Source organism: Podarcis vaucheri (assembly GCF_965113315.1).
Source record: "Podarcis vaucheri genome assembly, chromosome: 13".
Classification (NCBI taxonomy): domain Eukaryota; kingdom Metazoa; phylum Chordata; class Lepidosauria; order Squamata; family Lacertidae; genus Podarcis; species Podarcis vaucheri.
Genome location: NC_138751.1, coordinates 25,033,166 through 25,046,317, shown reverse-complemented (window position 1 = coordinate 25,046,317; position 13,152 = coordinate 25,033,166).

Sequence of the window (13,152 nt, the reverse complement as noted above, 5' to 3'; positions counted from 1 at the left end):
GGATTAAGCTCTGCAGCCAAGAGAAATGAGGATTTCGATCACATGCTTCTGGCTGGCTGGCTGCAACAGAATAAGCCCTGAAAACAACATCTGCTGAATTCTGAAATTTCAGCAAGTGCTTTGCGCATTAATGGGACAGAACCTCAGTGGTTTGGGCAAAACGAGGGAACCCAGCATTGCTGAGGGTCCTTCACGTGCCTGTGCTTTCTCCATGCTGCGATGGCCAATGAATTTGCAATATGCAAAACAACTCAAAGGTTAAAAGTGATTAGTCTCTCCTTCACTTGATCATGATTCATGTGATTTGATTTAACAATGAGAGTCCAACAGAGGAATATGACTGGACTGTTAGAAGGTATTGTGACCTACCTGACCCATCCTATTGGAAGGATTCATGGTAGATTTGTCAAAGTGATGCTGGCAGCAGCATTGGCAAATGGAGTGGGTAGAGATTTGACTTGGATCTCTTGAGCTTGCTGTTCAAGCTCCAACTTAGCATTTGGCTCTTAGTTGGGGCCAAGCTATGTGGTGAACTGTAGATGTAAGTAATGTTGGTTTAATGACCATTTCTGTCTTGAAAGGTGTCCTTAGAAATAAAGATAGTTGGATATTTTGAAAATTCATGGCGATCAATGATTGGGAAATTATTAATGTATCAGCATCTCTCATCTTCTTTAAATTTCAGGGCCTAGTTTCTTTATCTAACAGGAAACAAACAAAAATAGCTCAGTGAACCAAAATACAGTATAATGAAATCAGAAGACAGTTCACCTGTGATTCAGTTTAGCTACTGAGCAAATCAGTCTAATTGATTGGGTTTTTTTTAGCTTTAATGACATTCATTTACTGCAGCTGCACAGAATGTTCCTGATTAACAGCTCTTTAAAGGTAAAGGGACCCCTGACTGTTATGTCCAGTCGTGGATGACTCTGGTGTTGCGTGGTCATCTCGCTCTATAGGCCAAGGAAGCTGGCGTTTGTCCGCAGACAGCTTCTGGGTAATGTGGCCAGCATGACTAAGCCGCTTCTGGCGAACCAGAGAGGTGCATGGAAATGCTGTTTACCTTCCCACCAGAGTGGTACCTATTTATCTACTTGCACTTTGACATGCTTTCGAACTGCTAGGTTGGCAGGAGCAGGGATCAAGCAATGGGAGCTCACCCCGTTGCGGGGATTCAAACTGCCGACCTTCTGATCGGCAAGTCCTAGGCTCTGTGGTTTAACCCACAGTGCCACCCACCTCCCCAACAGCTCTTTAGGACAATGCATTGAACCTATTTGAATACATCACATATTCTGTTGTATGAGACAGTATGGAGCCAGCATGGTGTAGTGTCGGGGTAGGACTTGGAAAAGTCAGGTTCAGAACCATGAACTTCTTTTAGGGCTTATCTACACCTACCTTTTGCCCTGCTTTTTCTAGCCAGCGGTCCTCAGTTTAATGTTCCATACCCAAGCGGTGTTCTTTTCCTCTCTCTCTTTTTGTCCTGTGAAAACCCACTCTTTAAAGCCGAATTGGAGCAAACATCAATTCGGGTTTTCCACAGATTTATGTCTGCTTTCATTGAGCTTTAAAGAGCAGGTTTTAACAGGGAAAACCCTGGAGCAAGATTTTAAAAAGGGCTCAGACATGGTCCTTTAAATCATGGGTCATGCCTGGAAAGAGAGAAGGATAGGCCCTTGGTGACCATGAGCTAGTCCATGGATAGGCAAACTAAGGCCCGGGGGCCAGATCCAGCCCAATCGCCTTCTAAATCCGGCCTGTGAATTTTTACATGATTAGAATGTGTCCTTTTATTTAAAATGTGTCTCTGGGTTATTTGTGGGGCGTAGGAATTCGTTCTTCTTCTTTCTTTCTTTTCACAATATAGTCTGGCCCCCCACAAGGTCTGAGGGACAGTGGACTGGGCCCCTGCTGAAAAAGTTTGCTGACCCCTGAGCTAGTCGCTATCTCTCAGCTTAGCCTACCACCCAGGGTTGCTAGGATGATAAATTGAGAGATAACCACAGTGGTACCTCGGGTTAAGTACTTAATTCATTCTGGAGGTCTGTTCTTAACCTGAAACTGTTCTTAACCTGAAGCACTACTTTAGCTAATGGGGCCTCCCGCTGCCACTGCGCCACCGCCGCGCAATTACTGTTCTCATCCCAAAGCAAAGTTCTTAACCCAAGGTGCTACTTCTGGGTTAGCGGAGTCTGTAACCTGAAGCATCTGTAACCCGAGGTGCCACTATATATATATTATAAATAAACCCAGTGCATCTTATTTACTGTTGGAAGTGACATGCAATGTAGGGAAAGAATATTAGCTGTGAAGGTTGCCTGTGTTGAGTGTTTCAGATGAGTGGTAACTGGAATCACTAATAAGGAGATGGAAAATACATCCACCAGTCTATCTATAGCTCTTATTCTCTCTATAGCCTTGATAGTAAGGAGAAGGAAAAGATATCCACTAGTTTATCTATCTCTCTTATTCTTGCCTTGGCCTAGGCTCTTGATTATTTAGGATTTGGATGCACAGCTGATAATCTTAGCAACTAGGCCTTTTACATATTCACTGCTCACCTTCCTCCCTCTCATTTGGCACTTATAGCTATCCTGTCACTATTTCCTCAGTCTGGAGGCAGCTGGAAAGCAGCATTCTGACATCTTACACAATGTGCTGCCAGCACGTTCTGCATCTGCCCAAATGGCTGGAGGCAGATGGAAAATGTAAGATGAAAGTGCACCAATATGAAGATCAAAGATGAGATAATGACAAAATATTCCACTTTCTGTATACTATTCGTTTATACAGATGACTGGTATTTTTGAGTGGAATATGCATACCAGCAAATTCAGGTTGTTGCTATTGTTTGTTGTTGACCATTGGGGGGGGCAAAACCCTAAAAATTGATAAATGGTAGGATTTTGATTATTTGGGATGTGAAAGGAGAAATACAAGCTTCAGAGGAATTCCCTTTGCAGTAAAAAAAAAAAAAAAAAAGCACACGGCCTGGCTAAGCTAGGGCCATTAAGAAACAATATGGGGCCATTGAGAGGCATTGGAAATGCAAGAGAACTGACTTTCCCCTTGCCCTGACGTGTGAACAGAGGCTGGGGGTTTAGAAGGTTGCCAGGGTAACTTGGTGTGAAAAAGAGAGTCTTTTAGCAAGGTGTTTAGGAAAGAAGAAGCAAGGAAAAAAGACTGAAATCCATCTTGGGCAGGCTGGCTGAAGGCTGGCTGTACTGCTGTGGAGGACAAACCCCTCTTGAAATGACCATGCTGTAAGATCTGGACTCCCTTCTTGCAGACTGAAGATGTAAATAGGTGAATAGACCATATTTCTTAAAGCTACAACAGTCTATGCCATGTCTCAGTTCTCCAAAGGAACACAGACCCTGGGTGAGTACCTGGAACCCCATGGATTCTTGTTACCACTCGACAGAGAGAGGGCGAGGCACCCAACTTTCATAACACTATTATTTTTACTATTTTTACTGTTACCCTCCCTTCACCCTAAGGTCCCATGGAGGGTGGCAACATTAAAACATGATATTAGAAACAACTTAAAACAACTTACAGCCATAAAATGAAGTGGGTCCTAAAAACATAACAAGTGTTAAAAGAGGTCATCTTGAGCATTCTATGAAAGCTGTATACATAAGTTACATAAAGTTGCTTAACTGAAGTGGATTTGTCATTCTTGTGCAACAAACTTGCTCCCTCCTATCAGACGTTTTGTGATAAGGAGAATGACGAGAAATGCACTGGAATCAGTGCTATTTTTCTAGGAAAAGAGGTGCCGGAACTCACTATGAACACCTCCCTTCTTTCTCTTATAATGGCAATGGCGTCCACCTGAGAGGTGCTGGAACTGAGTTCCGGTGAGTTCCAGCTGAAAAAAGCCCTGACTGGAATGCATGGGATAAAAAATGCTTGATGCCATGTCATATAACCTCCCTGAAAACAAGTCAGAATGAATGCTCAATAAGCAACCACTAAACTAACCTGCCTACAAACTGTGAGAACACACCAGAATGAATGCTCAATAAGCAGTTTATCCGGAGGCGAGCTACCTGGAAGTGGCCAGAGATAAAATGACTCTTTCAAGAATTTCACCGGAGCTTGAGTGTTACTAAGAAGGCATTAGCATTTGGTAAGGCAAATTGTTTCCTCATAAACTGGAAACAGCTGTGTTTCACTTTCACCCACACTTCAAGAAGGGCAACCTTTTGTATCCTACCGCCGTAAGAGCCCAGGTTGCTGGCAGTCTTGCTGGTCCATCTTGGCTTCTTTCCCTTGCACCAGATCTCTTTTCGCCTTGCTATAAGGGAGGTCGAGCTCTTTCTCAGCAAGTGCTAATCTCATCATTCATCTGGTTAGCACAACAGCAGGTGGATGGAAATGTTCCCAAGGTGCAGAGTGCAAAGAGTCTATTCCATCAATGTTCAGGCACGAGACTTGGAAGAGCTAGCATTTTCCTTTATGAAATACGTGATCTGGCAGAAAAGATCAAACAGAAATCCAGGATGGAATTTGATTAGGCAAGCAGAACCTTTAGCTGCCTCTTCAGTTGTAAGTGTTCCTGCAATTCTTCACGGAGCAACCCATTTTTCATCCTGATGCAGTTCTAATTTGGGAAAGCATTTTTAAAATTGCATCCAAGGCTTGGAAACCTTCTGGTTGGATCATAATTTCTACCCAAAAGAGCAAAGCAGCTGAAAATGTTTAAAAAAACACACAAAAAAACAGAATAAGCCACCTTCATATTGAAACAGTATCTCTTGTTGTAAAAAAACAACATCGAAAAGACAATTTACCCTCAACCTGCCCAAACTGAATATGAAGAAGTTTTGGAGCAGAGACAGTGTGTGCAATCCCACTGCCCCTACCACAAATTGAAAGAACTTCTACTAATGCTTATCATCTTTTTGTCATGAAGAGCTTTACCTGGTGATTCCTGACTGCCAAATATTTGTTTGTTAATGTTGTGTCCTTCACATACACCCCGTCTGACCTTTGACAATCTTACTGTAGCATTGAGTTCTCCCTATCACAGAGAAGTTCTGCTACAATCATACTATAACTGGTTAATTACGTTGCCATTAATTGACTTAGAAAAATATTAATGGGCTTTTGCTTCATGAACATGCTGTGTTCAAAACAGAGTAGAATGCCAGGGTTGAAGACAGCAGTATGATCATGTTGGGTTTAGAAATGCACTGAATTTTACATTCAGTGGGGTACTCAGAGACAGGCAATGCTGTAGAGGCAAAGTTTTAGGACACACATCATATACCTGGTTCTCTTTTTGTGATGGTTATTTTAATTATGAGTCAAGTTGCATCTTCGAGGCTGATTTTAACAAAATATAATAAAATTTTCATAGGCCACTGTCTGAATCTTTCTAGATTAGCACACATAATATTCTTCTTTTCTTGTTATGCTAAACTTGGGTTTGTGTACTTGCCTATTATCTATTGCCGTGGCGCTCAAAGAGATGTCTTTGTTCATATCATTTTATAATTCTGCGCAGCTGGGCTTAGGAGCCCAGGTTTGAATCAATCCCTGAATGCCTTCCCTCTCTGGGGAAATTTATAATATCTATGAAACTGATGCTTCTCCCATTACTATAGTCATGCTATCCGTCTGCCTACACTGACTCTCAGAATGTCTTCCATAAACTTCACACTTCTTGTTTTCAAAGCGCCACAGCTCTGTGCTTGAGACTGAGCACTTCTAAGCTGTTGCTATTTTCAGGTAGAAGACAGTCACATACTGGCATATTCAAGTTGTGCAACTGAAGTAAATTTGGAGCACTTGCGTAATAAATCTTCTCCCCACCCCAGCACCCAAATTTCACTTTTTGCAATGAGAAAAGTGACGGGGAAATGTACCAGAAAGTGTGGGATAATGATTGCTTGATTCCACATTTCCTAACCTTTCCACAGACAAATCAGAATCAGTGCTCTATAAATGGCTGACGTTCTCTAATCTCCTTACAAACAAATCAGGATGAATGTTTGATAAACAGATCCTCTGGAAGTTCTTGGCAGCTTTAATGCCTTCTTTCATCCTCTGTTCAAAAGAAAGTTTTCTTATATTGGCTCTCTTTTTATCTTTCTTTGCACATGACAGAAGCCTGATCTGGCCCGTGGTCCATTTTGTTCAGTATCCTCTTCTCACATTGGCCAACAAGATGCCTGTTGGCAGGAGCGAAACTAGGTTTTATTTCACCCAGATCAAAGACCCAGTTTGGCACCACCAACACCATGCATATTTGCGTGCGCACACACACACAGGCTTGGAACCTCAGTGGCACCCCTTTAGAGTCTTCACCTGGGGCAAAAAAAAAATGGCTACCCGCCCTGCCCCCACTGTATTTATGGCTCTGCCTGCAGGAAACAAACAAGGAGGATCTGAGCACAACAGCACGCTTCCCTCCTGTGGTTTCCATCAACTGCTTTCTGACAGTGAAGATAGAAAACAGCCATCATGGCTAGCAGCCACTGAATGCCTTACCCTCAATGAATTGGTATAGTTATCTTTTAAAGGAACCCAAGTTGGTAGCCATCCCTGCCCTTTAGGGGAGAAAATTCCACAGTATAGCTATGTGCTGTGTGAAGAAGTAGTAATCTGAAGACTGGGCTATTAGTATGTATTCAGAAGCAGGAATGGTTCTTCTACTTCTTAGTCATAAGCTTCCCATAAAGATCCAGAAAAGCACAAACATTTATTGTTTCCAGGCACCTTTAAAACATTTCTCTTTGGATTGGCACTCGGTTAAACAGACGCAGCGTAATTTTATGACAGGAAGTTTTTGTTTTATCTTGTTTTATTTTGTTTTATCTTGTTTCGGCAGTACGTTTTGCACCAAAGGTTACCCACCTTTGACCCCTTTCAGAATAAGAAGGGTGGAAATTGAACTACATAATCTGTTTTAGTATTTGGAAGTATGGCTGTGATTTTTTTCTTGATTTTATATTGTTTTATAAACCTTTTGAGGGGGGTTTTGGTTTGGGTTTTTTTTTTACAATCAAGTGGTATATAAATTTTATGAAATAAATAAAATGAAAATGAAAAAATATTAAGAAACATCTCCAATGGTTTTCTGTGGTCTAGGGGAAACGTCCTCCTAGTCTTTACATTTTCTGTATTGCTCCCAGTGATCTCTTTCCGTTGTGTCAACTCTTAATCGGACAGCATAGGTAGCACCACCACGATTGCCCCTTCCTCAAACTGCATCTAATGTGCAGAGACTCAGCAAAACCTTCAGTTTAGTTCAGGCAGCTTAACTCCATCACAGCAAGGAATGTGTAACAGTCCGGTGGCTGTTTGTTGATCCATCAGAAGCTGAGGTCATTGTTAAGCTTTTCAATTAGCCATTGAATGATCTGGATAGAGTGTCACCCCGACAGCTGCCCAGGCTTGGGGGTGGGGGATGATATAGTTCAAAGGGATGACTGGTGCTCTGTTCCTCCTGCTGTAATCACATCTAATGCAATGTTTCCCTACTAACGTCCAAAACATGTAAGCAGATAGGGAAACAAGCCAAGAAATGGTCAAAGAGGCACAGTGTCCAACTGGGAAGTTCTCCTGCACATGATTCACCAAAATGAGCAGGAGATGATAGCATTCTGCATCCACTTCTTTTGCATCTTTATGGATCTCGTATGGTCAAACTTCCTGTTGGATGCTTTCCAACGTTACAACAGTTAGTAAAGGTAAAGGGACCCCTGACCATTAGGTCCAGTCGTGACCGACTCTGGGGTTGCGGCGCTCATCTCGCTTTATTGGCCGAGGGAGCCGGCGTACAGCTTCCAGGTCATGTGGCCAGCATGACTAAGCCGCTTCTGGTGAACCAGAGCAGCGCACAGAAACGCCGTTTACCTTCCTGCCGGAGCAGTACCTATTTATCTACTTGCACTTTGACTTGCTTTTGAACTGCTAGGTTGGCAGGAGCAGGGACCGAGCAACAGGAGCTCACCCCGTCACAGGGATTTGAACTGCTAACCTTCTGATCGGCAAGTCCTAGGATCTGTGGTTTAACCCACAGTGCCACCTGCGTCCCTGTTACACCAACGTAAAAGGCTTGAAAACACTGGAGAAAATATGGGGTAGTTTTGTGAGGCATGGAAGGCTTCTATTATTCTTTATAGCCTGTCATTTCTACAAGGGCAGGAGCTGTGACCTAGCAGTGGAACACATACTGTGCATTTAGAAGGACCCAGGTTTGTGCCTTAGCACTTCCAGGTAGGACTCAGAAAGACTCCCATCTGAAACCCTGAAGATCTGCTGTAAGAGTAAGAATAGGGAGCACTGAACTAGATGGGCCAGCATTTTTATTCAGTTTTAAGGCAGCTCTACATTTTCCAGTGAGCTCAAGGTGGCATACATGGTGTGCCCCATCTCCTCCCACCCATTCGCAACAACCTTGTGAAATAGGTGAGGCTAAGAGTTAGGGATTGGCCCTAGATCACCTAACAAGTTTCACGGCTGCAAGGAGGTTTCAAACCAGGTCTTTATGGTCCTATACAGGGCTCATCCACACTTTGCTTGTCTGAGTTCTAGAGAGGTTTTCTGCATGTCCAGTGCTTTCTACTAGGCCCAGGTCCAAGAGTGGTTTTCCATTTGCCCCAAATGGAAACTTGCTCTTTACCACGGAATCAGAGCAAACGTCAGTCTGTGGAAAACCCTATTGACATTTGCTCTGATTCAGCAACGAAGAGCAGGCTGTTATAACTATTTTTCAATTAAATTTCTATACTGACCTTCATCCATTTGGTGGGGTGATGGTGTCTGCCAAATCCTAAAGCCCAACAGTGACATATAGGTGTGTGGGTCTATCTATAGAGAATTAAATTTACCTTCCAAAGTTTTGTTTTGTTGATAGGTTATATTAGAAGTAATTATGTGTGCTTTTGTTTAGTTTAGTTGTTTAAAATGGTGGTTGAATGAAAAAGACAAGAATGAGCTGAGGTGGCACGGGAATGTTATTTTATTTCTGTATAGGGGAAAGGGGTGGAGTTAATCTACATATTAACTGGATTTTGCTTCATTAGTGACAAGATTTATATCCTGTCATTTGGTTGAATGGTCCTCAAGGCAGCTTACAACAGGCTGCAATATGCAAATCCTGAAATCGCACAATTCAAGCATCCCTTAGCTGACGGATGGGACCAGAATGCTTCCCTGCAGCTCCACAGGTGACTTGAGCTCAGGGTTCATTTTGCCACTGAAAGGATAAGAGTTATGTAGATGTTTAACTACTAGTGTCATGTTTCAAACATGTAGTGGTAGGAGGCTCTAAAGAATGGCCTTCTATAGCTAGTATAGCCTTGTACTTAGGACCGGATTCCTAAGTTCACCTCAGAGAAGATGGAGCAGGGCATCCCCTTTCTGAAGCATTTCAAAGCATTCTTCCCACCTCCTGCTGGCGATAAATCTCCAATGGACAGTGAGACCCTCTCCCCTCACCTACCCTTTTACCAGCTCCCCCCACCTCCCCTCCTAGCAGGTGGAGAGAAGATGAGAGAACTATGGGGGCAGACTAGCAACTCCCTTTAGGATCCTTTTTTCAACTGCCAGCTTGAGTATAGCCAGCTGCTGCCATTGCCGACTGACAGGGCCTCTTGTGCTCTGAGGTCATCTCTTCAGAGCTCATGGCTCCGGAATCTTTTGGCTTTACTCCCAGGCTATCAGCATCCAAAGCCACACCGACCATTAACAGTGGGAATGAACACCCCTGTGCATCCAAGCGCCCCTCTTAGTGGGAATGGTCTTCTACTAGATGGTGCCATGTACACACACCTCCTTGCCTTCCTTGTTGGAGAAGCCCTCAAAGACTTGACTAGCCTTATACTGAAGGGCCTTTACTAGTCATTATTAAATAAGCTTACTCTTTCCAGAACAACAGTTCTCTCTTTCTGTAACTTTGGTGTTACAGATGTTCTAAAGTGGTGAACACATATCCTCCAACATTTCTCTGATGAAAATAGGGACATCTTTTTCCATCATCATCATCACCATCATCATCATCATCTTAGTAGTAGTAGTAGCCTGCCCTTCTGACTGGGTTGCCCCATCGACTCTGGGTGGTTTCCAACATATATGAAAACATGATAAAACATTAAAAATTTTAAAAAATCTTCCCTATACAGGGCTGCCTTCAGATGTCTTCTAAAGATTTGGCAGATAGTTGATAGTTGCATATCTCCTTGGCTCCAGGGTCACATAACTCCATACCCTCCCACATTTCTCTGATGAAAATAGGGGTATCCTAAGGAAAAGCAGAAAATTCCAGGATCAAATCAGAAACTGGGATGGCTTGTATTGTCAAACAAAGACACCAGCAGGTTGAGGTGAGAAAAGAAAGGGGGAGGAAAAGGAAACGACAGCTTTTCATGCCAGCTACTCCAAATGGTTGCCTGGCCTTGAGCAATGCACATATTTCTTTTTCTTTTCTTTTTTACTGTGGTTTTATGTAAATGTGGTATATTGTAAAACTTTGTATTTTTTCCTTTTTAAAAATTAAAGCCATGCACCCAGCTAAACAAATGCCCACAACTAGCCTCAGGTTTCTGGGACTTTGGGTGGGAAAGTACTAACCGAGGGCAGGAGGCAACAACATTCAGGATTAATATATCCCATCAAGCACCACCCACTAGTGTGGATGGGAAACACCAAGAGGCATAAAATGGAAGGTGCCCATATGTGAAGGGACACTAACACACACATGGAATCCATGATCTACATCAACATGTATGTCTTTGTGGGGGCACAGCCCACCTGACAGAACTGCACTGGGATTATTCCAGCCTACCATTCAAACTAGTTCTGTGCCAAACCATTCTCCTGCAGTAGTGTGTGGTTTATTTTATACCATTCTCCACTGATCAATGAGAACAGAAACTTTTCAAAGGGGAAAAGAAACTTTAGTCAAATTCTCGTGGGTAGAGAGCTGGGTTGTTGTTGTTTCTGCCATGCCTACCCTTACTTTTGAGGTGGCCAATGTTGTAGGGAAATCCTTGGGCTCACTTGGATTGCCAAGCAAAGACACCAGCCAGGAATATGGGAGCAAAACAGCAGCCAGTAGGCCTGGTCTTTATTTTAAAGGACTGTTGCAACAGGACTTCCACCCACATGGGCGCCACATGGGTAAAGCAGGAAAAAGCCCAGAACAAAAGATGGCACCCACTTTTATCAAAATAAATTAAAAAATTGTCCAGTAGCACCATAGAGACCAACTAAGTTTGTTCTGGGTACACTGGGTACACTTTTATCAAAATAAATTAAAAAATTAAAAAATTGTCCAGTAGCACCATAATGACCAACTAAGTTTGTTTGGGTACAGTAGTACCTCGGGTTACAAACACCTCGGGTTACAAACACTTCGGGTTACAGACTTCGCTAACCTGGAAGTAGTACCTCGGGTTAAGAACTTTGCCCCAGGATGAGAACGGAAATCGTGCAGCAGCGGCACGGCGGCAGTGGGAGGCCCCATTAGCTAAAGTGGTAACTCAGGTTAAGAACAGTTTCAGGTTAAGAACGGACCTCCGGAACGAATTAAGTTTGTAAACAGAAGTACCACTGTATAAGCTTTCATGTGCATACACAATTCTTCAGATACGGTATCTGAAGATATGTGCATGCACATGGAAGCTTGTACCCAGAACAAACTTAGTCGGTCTCTAAGGTGCTACTGGACATTTAAAAAAATTTTTAATTTATTTCAACTGCATCAGACCAACACTGCTACCTACCCGAATCCCAGTTTTACAAAGATACCCACAACACCCCTAAAATTACATTGTACATACATCACAAATACATCACAAATTGGGAGAGTCTGGTGACAGAAACCTGAGTATCAGGTTTGCCCCCATCTTTCCCTTGACCTCCACCTCATACCCATCAAGTAAGACAAAAGAAATATTTACAAGTTCCTGGTTTTCCCAACCAAGTTAATCACAGCTCTTTGTCCTGATCAAGAACCTAATCCATGGGTAGGCAAACTAAGGCCCGGGGACCGGATCCGGCCCAATCGCCTTCTAAATCCGCCCTGCAGATGGTCTGGGAATCAGCGTGTTTTTACATGAGTAGAATGTGTGCTTTTATTTAAAATGCATTTCTGGGTTATTTGTGGGGCATAGGAATTCATTCATGTTTATTTTTTTTCAAAATATAGTCCAGCCCCCCACAAGGTCTGAGGGACAGTGGACCAGCCCCCTGCTGAAAAGGTTTGCTGACCCCTGATCTAATCCATTCCTGGATGGGTTGCTGTTGTCCACAGGATGACTACCTGTCTGGCACCCATTTGCCAGGATGCCAGTGATTATCTCTTATGCAAGAGGCTGCTGTGTACCTGATCCCAGGTTTCAGGAATTATGGTTGTTGTTTACCAGTTTCCCAAGTCCCCCCTTTGGTAGCCATCTTTTCCCAGAGCAGAACAACGTTGGTCGTGTATTATGTGGTGCTTTGAGGAGACATTGTTTGTGAACAAAGGGGGGGGGTACACACTGCGTGCTGGAGGGGCAACCCCACCCCAAATCATTATAAAACTTCGTGTAACACCAAGGAGTCCTTTCTTTCCTTCCACAAATCATATCACCAGTGCACTGCATTCTGCATCCTTCCCAGGTTCCCATGCTACAGTTAAAGCCTGGAGGAAGACATGAGGTAACTCCTCTTGTGAGTCTTTTCCAGGTCAGGAAGCAGAGATCACCAGGGAGGTCGCAGAATGGTGAAGAAATACTGACTGGAAAGATGCCCCCACTCTCACCACCTTTAGTTGAGATGATAAGCTCAAAACCCCACACCCACCCAAATCCAAAGGTGCCCTGGCAAAGGGACAGAAATGGAAACTTCTTTCCCAGGAGGTGGGAGGGGAAAATGGAGGGGAGATTTTGGCATAGCACAACTTCAGACAAGGCCTGGGGAGATTACCAAGTGTTCACTATGAACCAAAGAATTTAAGAGTTGCACTGTGCAAGACAAACATTCCTCTTGCCCACTCTTTGCTAATAAAGACTTTATACTATTCTGTGCCAGAAGATGGCAGTAGGCCTTCTCATATGTGAGGTAAGACTCCCATATCTCCAGGAAACAAAGCAGTGAGTGTGTCACTTCAGATTTTGTTGTCCACATTAAGCAACTCACATGAAGGGTTAC